A 12,922-nucleotide genomic window follows, 5' to 3' on the forward strand; every position below is an offset into this window, starting at 1 on the left:
TAGAGAGTGACTATTAGAGAGTAGTGGAGTAGTAGAGAGTGAGTGGTAGAAAGTAGTAGAGGGTGAATAGTAGAGTGAGTAGTAGAGAGTGAGTAGTAGAGTGAGTAGTAGAGAGTAGGAGAGAGTGAGTAGTAGAGAGAGTAGTAGAGAGTGAAAAGTAGAGAGAGTAGGAGAGAGCAGTAGAGTAGTAGAGAGTGAGTAGTAGAGGGAGTAGTAGAGAGTAGTTGAGAGCGAGTAGTAGAGAGTGAGAAGTAGAGAGAGTAAGAGAGAGTAGTAGCATAGTAGAGAGTGAGTAGTAGAGTGAGTAGTGGAGAGTAGTTGAGAGCGAGTAGTAGAGAGTGAGTAGTAGAGAGTGAGTAGTGGAGAGTGAGCAGTAGAGAGTAGTAGAGAGCGAGTAGCAGAGAGTGAGTAGTAGAGAGTGAATAGTTGAGTATTAGAGAGTGAGTGGTAGAGAGTAGTAGAGAGTAGTAGAGTGAGTAGTAGAGAGTAGTACAGAGTGAGTAGTAGAGAGTGAATAATAGAGAGTAGTAGTAGAGAGTAGTAGAGAGAGAGTAGTAGACAGTGAGTAGTAGAGAGTAGTAGCGAGTGAGTAGTAGAGAGTGAGTAGTGGAGAGTAGTAGAGAGTGAGTAGTAGCAAGAGTAGTAGAGAGTAGTAGAGTAGCAGAGAGTGAGTAGTAGAGAGTGAGTAGTAGAGAGTAGTAGATATGGAGTAGTAGAGAGTGAGTAGTGGAGAGCGAGTAGTAGAGAGTAGTAGAGAGCGAGTAGTAGAGAGTGAGTAGTAGAGTGAGTAGTAGAGAGTGAATAGTAGAGAGTGAGTAGTAGAGAGAGAGTAGTAGAGAGTGAGTAATAGAGAGTAGTAGAGTGAGTAAGTAGAGAGTTTGTAGTAGAGAGAGGTAGAGAGTAGTAGAGAGTGAGTAGTAGAGTAGTAGAGAGTGAGTGGTAGAGTGAGTAGTAGAGAGTAGTAGAGAGTGAGTACTGGAGAGTGAATAGTAGAGAGTAGTAGTAGAGAGTAACAGAGAGAGAGTAGTAGAGAGTGAGTAGTAGAGAGTGAGTAGTAGAGAGTAGTAGCAAATGAGTAGTAGAGAGAGGGTGAGTAGTACAGAATGAGTAGTAGAGAGTAGTAGAGTAGTAGAGAGTGAGTAGTAGAGAGAGGGTAGTAGAGAGTAGTATAGAGTGAGTAGTAGAGTGAGTAGTAGAGAGTGAGTAATAGAGTGAGTACTAGAGAGTACTAGAGAGTGAGTAAAAGAGAGCGAGTAGTAGAGAGCAAGTAGTAGAGAGTGTGTAGTAGAGAGTGAGTTGTAGTGAGTGTAGTAGAGAGTGAGAAGTTGAGACAGGAAGAGAGAGGAGTAGAGTAGTAGAGAGTAAGTAGTAGCGTGAGTAGTAGAGAGTAGTTGAGAGTGAGTAGTAGAGAGAGTAGTAGAGAGTGAGTAGTAGAGAGTAGTAGAGAGTGAGTAGTAGAGAGTGACTAGTAGAGAGTAGTGGAGTAGTAGAGAGTGAGTAGTAGAGAGTAGAATAGAGTGAGTAGTAGAGTGAGTAGTAGAGAGTGAGTAGTAGAGTGAGTACTAGAGAGTACTAGAGAGTGAGTAGTAGAGAGCGAGTAGTAGAGAGCAAGTAGTAGAGAGTGTGTAGTAGAGAGTGAGTTGCAGAGAGTGTAGTAGAGAGTGAGAAGTTGAGACAGGAAGAGAGAGGAGTAGAGTAGTAGAGAGTGAGTAGTAGCGTGAGTAGTAGAGAGTAGTTGAGAGTGAGTAGTAGAGAGAGTAGTAGAGAGTGAGTAGTAGAGAGTAGTAGAGAGTGAGTAGTGGAGTGAGTAGTAGAGAGAGACTAGTAGAGAGTAGTACAGCAAGAGAAGTAGAGAGTGAGTAGTAGAGAGTAGTAGAGAGTGAGAAGTAGAGAGAGAGTCGTAGAGAGTGAGTAGTAGAGAGAGTAGTAGACAGTAGTAGAGTAGTAGAGAGTGAGTAGTAGAGAGTGACTATTAGAGAGTAGTGGAGTAGTAGAGAGTGAGTGGTAGAGAGTAGTAGAGGGTGAATAGTAGAGTGAGTAGTAGAGAGTGAGTAGTAGAGTGAGTAGTAGAGAGTAGTAGAGAGTGAGTAGTAGAGAGAGTAGTAGAGACTGAAAAGTAGAGAGAGTAGGAGAGAGCAGTAGAGTAGTAGAGAGTGAGTAGTAGAGTGAGTAGTAGAGAGAAGTTGAGAGCGAGTAGTAGAGAGTGAGAAGTAGAGAGAGTAAGAGAGAGTAGTAGCATAGTAGAGAGTGAGTAGTAGAGTGAGTAGTAGAGAGTAGTTGAGAGCGAGTAGTAGAGAGCGAGTAGTAGAGAGTGAGTAGTGGAGAGTGAGCAGTAGAGAGTAGTAGAGAGCGAGTAGCAGAGAGTGAGTAGTAGAGAGTGAATAGTTGAGTATTAGAGCGTGAGTGGTAGAGAGTAGTAGAGAGTAGTAGAGTGAGTAGTAGAGAGTAGTACAGAGTGAGTAGTAGAGAGTGAATAATAGAGAGTAGTAGTAGAGAGTAGTAGAGAGAGAGTAGTAGACAGTGAGTAGTAGAGCGTAGTAGCGAGTGAGTAGTAGAGAGTGAGTAGTGGAGAGTAGTAGAGAGTGAGTAGTAGCGAGAGTAGTAGAGAGTAGTAGAGTAGCAGAGAGTGAGTAGTAGAGAGTGAGTAGTAGAGAGTAGTAGAGATGGAGTAGTAGAGAGTGAGTAGTGGAGAGCGAGTAGTAGAGAGTAGTAGAGAGCGAGTAGTAGAGAGTGAGTAGTAGAGAGTGAGTAGTAGAGAGTGAATAGTAGAGAGTGAGTAGTAGAGAGAGAGTAGTAGAGAGTGAGTAATAGAGAGTAGTAGAGTGAGTAAGTAGAGAGTTTGTAGTAGAGAGTGGTAGAGAGTAGTAGAGAGTGAGTAGTAGAGTAGTAGAGAGTGAGTGGTAGAGTGAGTAGTAGAGAGTAGTAGAGAGTGAGTACTGGAGAGTGAATAGTAGAGAGTAGTAGTAGAGAGTAACAGAGAGAGAGTAGTAGAGAGTGAGTAGTAGAGAGTGAGTAGTAGAGAGTAGTAGCAAATGAGTAGTAGAGAGTGAGTAGTAGAGGGTGAGTAGTACAGAATGAGTAGTAGAGAGTAGTAGAGTAGTAGAGTAGTAGAGAGTGAGTAGTAGAGAGAGGGTAGTAGAGAGTGAGTATAGTGTAGTAGAGAGTGAGTGGTAGAGAGTAGTAGAGAGTAGTAGAGTGAGTAATAGATTGAGAGTAGTAGAGAGTGAGTAGTAGAGAGTGAGTAGTAGAGAGTGAGTAGTAGAGAGTGAATAGTAGAGAGTAGTAGAGAGTGAGTAGTAGAGAGAGAGTAGTAGAGAGTGAGTAGTAGAGAGTTGTAGAGAGTGAGTAGTGGAGAGTGAGTAGTAGAGATTGAGTATTAGAAAGTAGTAGAGAGTGAGTAGTAGAGAGTGGTAGAGTAGTAGAGAGTGAGTAGTAGAGAGTAGTAGAGAGTGAGTAGTAGAGAGTGATTAGTAGAGAGTAGTAGATAGTAGTAGAGTGTGAGTATTAGAGTAGTAGAGAGTAGTCAGTCAGTGTCAATCAATGTCAGTTAGTCAGTGTCAGTCAGTCAGTGTCAGTCATTGTCAGTCAGTCAGTTTCAGTCAATCAGTGTCAGTCAGTGTCAGTCAGTGTCAGTGTCAGTCAATCAGTGTTAGTCAGTGTCAATCAGTCAGTTTTAGTCAGTCAGTGTCAGCTAGAGCAGCTCTGCTTACCTGGTTCTCTGGCTCTAAAGCAGCTCTGCTGACCTGGTTCTCTCCCTCTAAAGCAGCATTGCTGACCTGGTTTCTCTGGCTCTACAGGAAGTCTGCTAACCTGGTTCTCTGGCTCTAGAGCAGCTCTGCTGACCTAGTTCTTAGGCTACAGAGCTGCTCTGCTGACATGGTTCTCTGGCTCTAGAGCAGTTCTGCTGACCTGGTTCTCTCCCTCTAGAGCAGCTCTGCTGACCTGGTTCTCTCCCTCTAAAGCAGCTCTACTGATCTGGTTTCTCTGGCTCTACAGCAGCTCTCCTGATCTGGTTCTCTGGCTCTAGAGCTGCTCTGCTTACTTGGTTCTTAAGCTCTAGAGCAGCTCTGCTGACCTGGTTCTCTGGCTCTAAAGCAGGTCTGCTGACCTGGTTCTCTGCCTCTAAAACAGCTCTGCTGACCTGGTTCTCTGGCTGTACAGCAGCTCTGCTAACGTGGTTCTCTGGCTCTAAAGCAGCTCTGCTGACCTAGTTCTTAGGCTCTGAAGCAGCTCTGCTGACCTGGTTCTTTGGCACTAAAGCAGCTCTGCTGACCCAGTTCAATGGCTCTAAAGCAGTTCTGCTGACCTGGTTCTCTGGCTCTAGAGCAGCTCTGCTGACCTGGTCCCTTGGCTCTAAAGCAGCTCTGCTGACCTTGTTCTCTCCCTCTAAAGCAACTCTGCTGACCTGGTTCTCTCGCTCTAAAGCAACTCTACTGACCTGGTTTCTCTGGCTCTACAGCAGCCCTGCTGACATGATTCTCTGGCTCTAGAGCAGCTCTGCTGACCCGGTTCTTAGGCTCTAGAGCAGCTCTGCTGACCTGGTTCTCTGGCTCTAAAGCAGCTCTTCTGACCTGGTTCTCTGGCTCTAAAGCAGCTCTGCTGACCTGGTTCTCTCCCGCTAAAGCAGCTCTGCTGACCTGGTTTCTCTGGCTCTACAGCAGCCCTGATGACCTGATTCTCTGGCTCTAAAGCAACTCTGCTGACTTGGTGCTCTGGCTCTAGAGCAGCTTTGCTGACCTGGTTCTCTGGCTCTAAAGCAGCTCTGCTGACCTGGTTCTCTGGCTCTAAAGCAGCTCTGCTGACCTGGTTCTCTCCCGCTAAAGCAGCTCTGCTGACCTGGTTTCTCTGGCTGTAAAGCAGCTCTACTGACGTGGTTCTCTGGCTCTAAAGCATCTCTGCTGACCCAGTTCTATGGCTCTAAAGCAGTTCTGCTGATCTGGTTCTCTGGCTCTAGAGCAGCTCTGCTGACCTGGTTCTCTGGCTCTAAAGCAGCTCTGCTGACCCAGTTCTATGGCTCTAAAGCAGTTCTGCTGACCTGGTTCTCTGGCTCTAGAGCAGCTCTGCTGACCTGGTCCCTTGGCTCTATAGCAGCTCTGCTGACCTGGTTCTCTCCCTCTAAAGCAACTCTGCTGACTTGGTTCTCTCCCTCTAAAGCAACTCTGATGACCTGGTTCTCTCACTCTAAAGCAGCTCTACTGACCTGGTTTTTCTGGCTCTACAGCAGCCCTGCTGACCTAATTCTCTAGCTCTAGAGCAGCTCTGCTGACCTGGTTCTCTGGCTCTACAGCAGCTCTGCTGACCTTGTTCTATGGCTCTAAAGCAGCTCTGCTGACCTGGTTCTCTGGCTCTAGAGCAGATCTGCTGACCTGGTTCTCTGGCTCTAAAGCAGCTCTGCTGACCTGGTTCTCTCCCTCCAAATCAGCTCTACTGACCTGGTTCTCTGCCTCTAGAGCAGCTCTGCTGGCCTGGTTCTATGGCTCTAAAGCAGCTCTGCTGACCTGGTTCTCTGGCTCTAGAGCAGCTCTGCTGACCTGGTTCTCTGGCTCTAAAGCAGCTCTGCTGACCTGGTTCTCTCCCTCTAAAGCAGCTCTGCTGACCTGGTTTCTCTGGCTCTAGAGCAGCTCTGCTGACCTGGTTCTCTGGCTCTGAAGCAGCTCTGCTGACCTAGTTCTCTCCCCCTCTAAAGCAGCTCTGCTGACCTGGTTCTCTGCCTCTAGAGCAACTCTGTTGACCTGGTTCTCTGACTCTAAAGCAGCTCTGCTGACCTGGCTCTATGGCTCTAAAGCAGCTCTGCTGACCTGGTTCTCTGGCTCTAGAGCAGCTCTGCTGACCTGGTTCTCTGGCTCTAAAGCAGCTCTGCTGACCTGGTTCTCTCCCGCTAAAGCAGCTCTGCTGACCTGGTTTCTCTGGCTCTACAACAGCCCTGATGACCTGATTCTCTGGCTCTAAAGCAACTCTGCTGACTTGGTGCTCTGGCTCTAGAGCAGCTCTGCTTACCTGGTTCTCTGGCCCTAAAGCAGCTCTGCTGACCTGGTTCTCTGGCTCTAAAGCAGCTCTGCTGACCTAGTTCTCTCCCGCTAAAGCAGCTCTGCTGACCTGGTTTCTCTGGCTGTAAAGCAGCTCCACTGACGTGGTTCTCTGGCTCTAAAGCAGCTCTGCTGACCTAGTTCTTAGGCTCTGAAGCAGCTCTGCTGACCTGGTTCTCTGGCTCTACAACAGCTCTGCTGACCTGGTTCTCTGGCTCTGAAGCAGCTCTGCTGACCCAGTTCTATGGCTCTAAAGCAGTTCTGCTGACCTGGTTCTCTGGCTCTAAAGCAGCTTTGCTGACCTGGTCCCTTGGCTCTAAAGCAGCTCTGCTGACCTGGTTCTCTCCCTCTAAAGCAACTCTGCTGACCTGGTTCTCTCGCTCTAAAGCAGCTCTACTGACCTGGTTTCTCTGGCTCTACAGCAGCCCTGCTGACCTAATTCTCTGGCTCTAGAGCAGCTCTGCTGACCCGGTTCTTAGGCTTAGAGCAGCTCTGCTGACCTGGTTCTCTGGCTCTAAAGCAGTTCTGCTGACCTTGTTCTATGGCTCTAAAGCAGCTCTGCTGACCTGGTTCTCTCCCTCTAAAGCAGCTCTGCTGACCTGGTTTCTCTGGCTCTAGAGCAGCTCTGCTGGCCTGGTTCTATGGCTCTAAAGCAGCTCTGCTGACCTGGTTCTCTGGCTCTAGAGCAGCTCTGCTGACCTGGTTCTCTGGCTCTAAAGCAGCTCTGCTGACCTGGTTCTCTCCCTCTAAAGCAGCTCTGCTGACCTGGTTTCTCTGGCTCTAGAGCAGCTCTACTGACCTGGTTCTCTGGCTCTGAAGCAGCTCTGCTGACCTAGTTCTCTCCCCCTCTAAAGCAGCTCTGCTGACCTGGTTCTCTGCCTCTAGAGCAACTCTGCTGACCTGGTTCTCTGACTCTAAAGCAGCTCTGCTGACCTGGCTCTATGGCTCTAAAGCAGCTCTGCTGACCTGGTTCTCTGGCTCTAGAGCAGCTCTGCTGACCTGGTTCTCTGACTCTAAAGCAGCTCTGCTGACCTGGTTCTCTGGCTCTAAAGCAGCTCTGCTGACCTGGTTCTCTCCCTCTAAAGAGCTCTGCTGACCTGGTTCTCTGGCTCTAAAGCAGTTCTGCTGACCTGGTTCTCTGCCTCTAGACCAGCTCTGATGATCTGGTTCCATGGCTCTAAAGCAGCTCTACTGAGTTGGTTCTCTGTCTCTAGAGCAGCTCTGCTGACCTGGCTCTCTGGCTCTACAGCAGCTCTGCTGACCTGGTTCTCGGCCTCTAGAGCTGTTCTGCTGACCTGGGTCTCTGGCTCTAGAGCAGGTCTGCTGACCTTGGTCTCTGGTTCTAGAGCAGCTCTGCTGACCTGCTTCTTAGGCTCTAGAGCAGCTCTGCTGACCTGGTTCTCTGGCTCTACAATGGCTCTGCTGACCTGGTTTCTCTGGCTCTACAGCAGCTCTACTGACCTGGTCCTCTGCACTCACGATGCAGGCGAAAATATATTTAAAAATAATATGTTTGTTATAAGTACAAATATATTATTTAATGAATATCTTAGATAATCTCTTGCCCTAATATGTATATTAAAGACACATACATATCATTTTGGAACATAATTTTTTTTCGCACACCCAGCGTGCACCAGCACGTATAGGACGTCACGTGGGACCCACAACCGCGCAAGCGTTTCGTACCGTAATGTGCATGTGTCGCAAATGCACGGGAGCAGGAGTCGCGGACTGGTCGCATACCAATCGCGCACATCACGTAATATTAAATGTATATGATGTAACTAAAAAACACGCAGCCGTCGCACACCGTACGCAGATCCTTCAAGACTTTTCTAAAATGGCGGCTAGAATGCGCGCACCCGCCGTGATGTGTACGCTTTGAGTGCGCGACTCCGAACAAAAATTTGATTTTTTTTTTAAAGCACATAATATTAATATATTAAAATAAAAAATGAAAACAAGAAAATGAAGCAATCTTTCAGTTTGAATTTATTTTTACATTGTTTTTGCAATTTTCAGAAAAATATATAATGTTATGTAATGAATAAAATATTCATAAATAAACAGTTAAAAAACTGTAAAAAATCAGTACAAAAAAATAGGTATAACTACTATCACACTTAAAAATTGGCATTTAAAAAACCTTTTGAAATTCACCGAAAAAAAAACATAGGTTTCAGAGACGTTATAGTTAGAAATTAGCATTTAAAAAAGCTTTGAAATTCACTGAAAAAACCATAGGTTTCAGAGACGTTATAGTTAGAAATTAGCATTTAAAAAACCTTAGAAATTCACAGAAAAATCAACAGGTTTCAGGGGTGTTATAGTTAGCTGGCCATTTCACTCATACAAAACCATAGAAATTCCTCTGTTATAGTTAGTTCTGCTAACTATAACTTGCGCGCCCGTAATGCACTGCTGATGATGTCACATATTGCATCATTCATGACATGGTCAGTGACATCACTGATGACATGTCAAATGACATCACTGATGACATCATCCACGTGACAATCTAATACACCTCATCATACACTAGTATAACCTTTCATCACTCACTGTAAAATACAGAGTACCATATTTGAAACAATTGACACACCAATACCAGTTACTACATACCCACTCACTGATTCCTAAGTCTACACACACAACTACCCATTCAACAACAGAATCATTTATACATGCAGTCACTAATTAATAGAACACTATCAAATGCACATATACACATATATAGACATTGACACATCAACAGTAATCTTAGCCGGTTATGCAGTCATCCTACTCACTCATGAAAAAAATTAATCACACTTACATTTACTCACTTACCCAATTATCCACCAGCACCTCATTTATTCAAACAAATAGTAACTCATAGTTAATATGTTAAACAATCACCATTACAATTATACACTCATTCATATAGTTACTCTCACAATCACTGACTCTTACACATACTTATTTATATACACCAACTCTCACATACAATGCCTTTTATTTTTTTACTTTGTTGAAGATGTGCAACTAAAACATATATTCGCTCACCAACACACAAATAAATACACTCAGTCACCCAAACAACTGTTTCCACATGCACTCTTAAACCTATACACCTAGTCAATCAACCATTCACACATCTATACATAGAGTTACACACACCCCATCCAACCACACACAAACTCAGTGTCCCATGCAAATACTCACCCAACTAATCAATAACTAATATACACACTCATGTAGTTAGTGACCAACTGATGCAGCATGTTATACAACAACAGAGACAGTGCTGCACACATTCACAAGGTTTAGTTACTCATCCATAAATTAAGTGAGACACTTTTAATTACTCACTTAAACAGACAGTCAGACAGCTACTAAATCCTCCATCCAGACAGTTATATATCCACTCAATCTTCAATACAGATTGGTATATATATAATACATATTTAAATTTCAAACTAAACCACATTCACTGGATGATGTCATCAGTGATGTCATCAGTGATGTCATCAGTGATGTCATTTGAGATGTCATCAGTGATGTCATCAGTGATGTCACTGACCATGTCATGAATGATGCAATATGTGACATCATCAGAAGTGCATTGCGGGTGCGCCAGTTATAGTTAGCAGAACTAACTATAACGGAGGAATTTCTATGGTTTTGTACGAGTGAAATGGCCAGCTAACTATAACACCCCTGAAACCTATGTTTTTTTCTGTGAATATATATACACATAAATATATTTTATATGCATATATTACCTACTGGCGGTCCCAAAACACGTTTTCCCCATGCATTTTCCCTTAGGACCTGTTGACGCAGCTACAGCCCGAACTGCTGAACGGAATTATACCAAATTTGGCCAATAGGTAGTCCGCAGTTCAGACCGCGCTAAATATTTTAATTTGCCCCCGGGGGCCAAATCCCGGGGGCATAATTAAAAAAAAAGTGTGGGGGGTCCCAATCCCCCCACCCTGCCCCGGGGACCGCCACTCCTGGGGCTTTATTTCAATGTATGCGGGGGGCTCATGGCCCCTCACAGCCCTGGGGACCGCCAGCCCCCGGGGCTTTAAATTAACTGGGAGGGGAGCTGCGTGTCCCTCCCCTGGAGCCAATGATGGCCCTGGGGACCGCCACCCCCCAGGGCCGGCTCCTGCAGTGTCCCGGGGTGCCCACCATTAGAAAAAGAAGGGGGGCTGCACAGCCCCCCTTCTAAAAAAAGAAGAAGAAAAAAAAAGAAGGGATCGGGCCGGAGGCCACGCCGCCTCCTTGCACCACTCTGCAAAAGCACCCCCTGGCCCGTTTGCAGAGGGGGATCTAATTCCCCTTGAATACTGGGGGTCCCTGGGGGCCAACTAGCCCACCAGGAACCTCCAGTATGCACCAGGGGGCTGAGTTGCAGAGTGGTGTAATGAGGCCACGCCCCTTTTTACACCTCAGTTAACTAATCAATAAATAATACAGACTTTCACGCAGCTAGTAACCAACTGGTGCAGCAGTTTACACAACAACTTACACAGTGATACAGATATTCACACAGTTTAGTTACTATCCAATATGTTTAGTGAGACACTATAAATTAGTCAAGTAAACAGTCAATCACACTGCTACTAAATCCTCCATCCAGATATTTATATTTATATATCCACTCATTCTTCAATGCAAATGCAAACAAACCAAACCACATTCACTGGATGATGTCATCAGTGATGTCATTTGAGATGCTATCAGTGATGTCATCAGTGATGTCACTGACCATGTCATGAATGATGTAATATGTGACATCATCAGCAGTGGATTGCGGGCGCGCGAGATGTAGTTAGTACAACTAACTATATCGGAGAATTTCAATGGTGTTGTTCGAGTGAAATGTCCAGCTAACTCTAACACCCCTAAAACCTATTGTTTTTTCAGTGAATTTCTAAGGATTTTTAAATGCTAATTCCTAACTATATTAGGCCTGAAACCAATGATTTTTCTGTGAATATTATATTATATATATGTAGAATCAAAAACCGGCGCAGGCAAAACGGGTGGAATCCAGCCCATAAATTAAATAAATCTCCAAAAAAGTAATGCCGTACTCCAGAGTTCCATATTTCAGAGGTTTTAATTCATATGTATATTTACCAAAAAAAACAAAGGTTACAGGGACATTATAGTTAGGCTAAAAATTTCACAAAACATATAGCAGTTAGTACCTGAAGCTAACTATAACTTATGCTCTCGCAATGTACTGCTTATGACCTCACATATCATATCACTCATGACATGGTCAGTAGCAATTAGTAACAATTAGGATGAGGATTAGGAAAAGTGATTTTTTCCTTTGCAGCTTGTGCTGAGGCTCAGGAAAAAGGGCACAGCACAAGCTGTAGTGGAAAAAAAGCACTTTGTGCACATCCATGCACTGTGTGCCAGGCACCATGTGGTGCCTGGCACCATGGTGCATGGATGTGTAGGGGGGCACTACGTGTGCCACCAGGGCCACATTGTAGCGGCTATAGGGGATGAGGGCCCTGTTTGGAGCCCCCAAAGTCACTTTTCGGACGCCTTTCCATGGCGTTTGGACTGTTGGCAGTCGGACTGCCACGATAAGGCAGTTGGATAGTGACATAAAAATCCCCAAAGCGGTGTGTGCGTAGGCACCCCCCCATGGTAGGGATATGATTCTGACCGCCACCCCAAAGGGATCTTGTATCCTGTCAGAGGCGGTGGTTTAACCCCCCCCCCCACATCTGCGGTCCAACCTCCTGCATCATAATGCTGATCAATGGCCAGGATGTCGGGAGGGCTGCCACCAGCGACCTGTCGGTGGGAGTCCACCCGAAATCCTAATTAGGTTCGTAGTTCCTTGATGATAAATAGAATTTCGATGATAAAACCGATGCTTACTCCTAGATGCTGTTGCACCAAATGCAGACTTTTCAGCATGAAAAGGGTGTATTGTATTGTATTTCGGTTGCACCAAAGCAAAAATTAAAGTCAAGAAACTAATCAGTAACATTTCTATGCATATCAAACAAGAAATGGTGATTTAATCAGAGATAGAAGACCAAAATGGCAACACTGGAAAATGGGAGCAGCAGAAATGATTTTTGGAAGCAATTGTAAAACAAGCATTGGTAAAGCATAGAGGTCTGGCGTTTGCTGCCAGCCTTTTGACTTGGGCAATTCTTGTTATGTTCTATCATGGTTTTTGGCAAATGTTATTGTGAGGGAAGTGCTGAACGTTTATCAATCTAAAAATCACTGAGAAAAGGAAAAAAATATTTTTTGTCAAGATAGGCACACATTCGCAAAGTGAACCCTGACATCAAAGGGAACTACTATGTGTGTGGATGTACTCCTTGTGAAAGGGAAGTATGTTGTAACTCACAGTGAAGTCAGACCAGGGCTGAAATGACCTGTGGGTGGAAAAAAAGTGAATGACACAACAGACTTATGGATAAAGTGTGTTTGAAAACCCCTGAAGTCTGGCTGAAAACCCCTATAAGTAACAATGTTATACACATCATGTTAGTTCATTTAAAAGGTCTAACTAACAACTGACCTAAAAAGCCAGTTGATCTGTTTATGGGTGCAAGCCTCTCGCCTTTGCTAATGCACTTTTGTAAAGTTTTCTAAACCTTAAAGCAAAGAGATGGAGAAGGGTGAAAAGATGCATAAAAAGAGAGGGTTGCAAAACAATTAGAGAGGTTCACAAAGACAGGCAGATAGTGAGGTATAGATAGATAGATAGATAGATAGATAGATAGATAGATAGATAGATAGATAGATAGATAGATAGATAGATAGATAGATAGATAGATAGATAGATCGATCGATCGATCGATCGATAGATAGATAGATAGATAGATAGATAGATAGATAGATAGATAGATAGATAG

Source organism: Triturus cristatus, chromosome 3_2, assembly GCF_964204655.1.
Source record: "Triturus cristatus chromosome 3_2, aTriCri1.1, whole genome shotgun sequence".
NCBI classification, from domain to species: domain Eukaryota; kingdom Metazoa; phylum Chordata; class Amphibia; order Caudata; family Salamandridae; genus Triturus; species Triturus cristatus.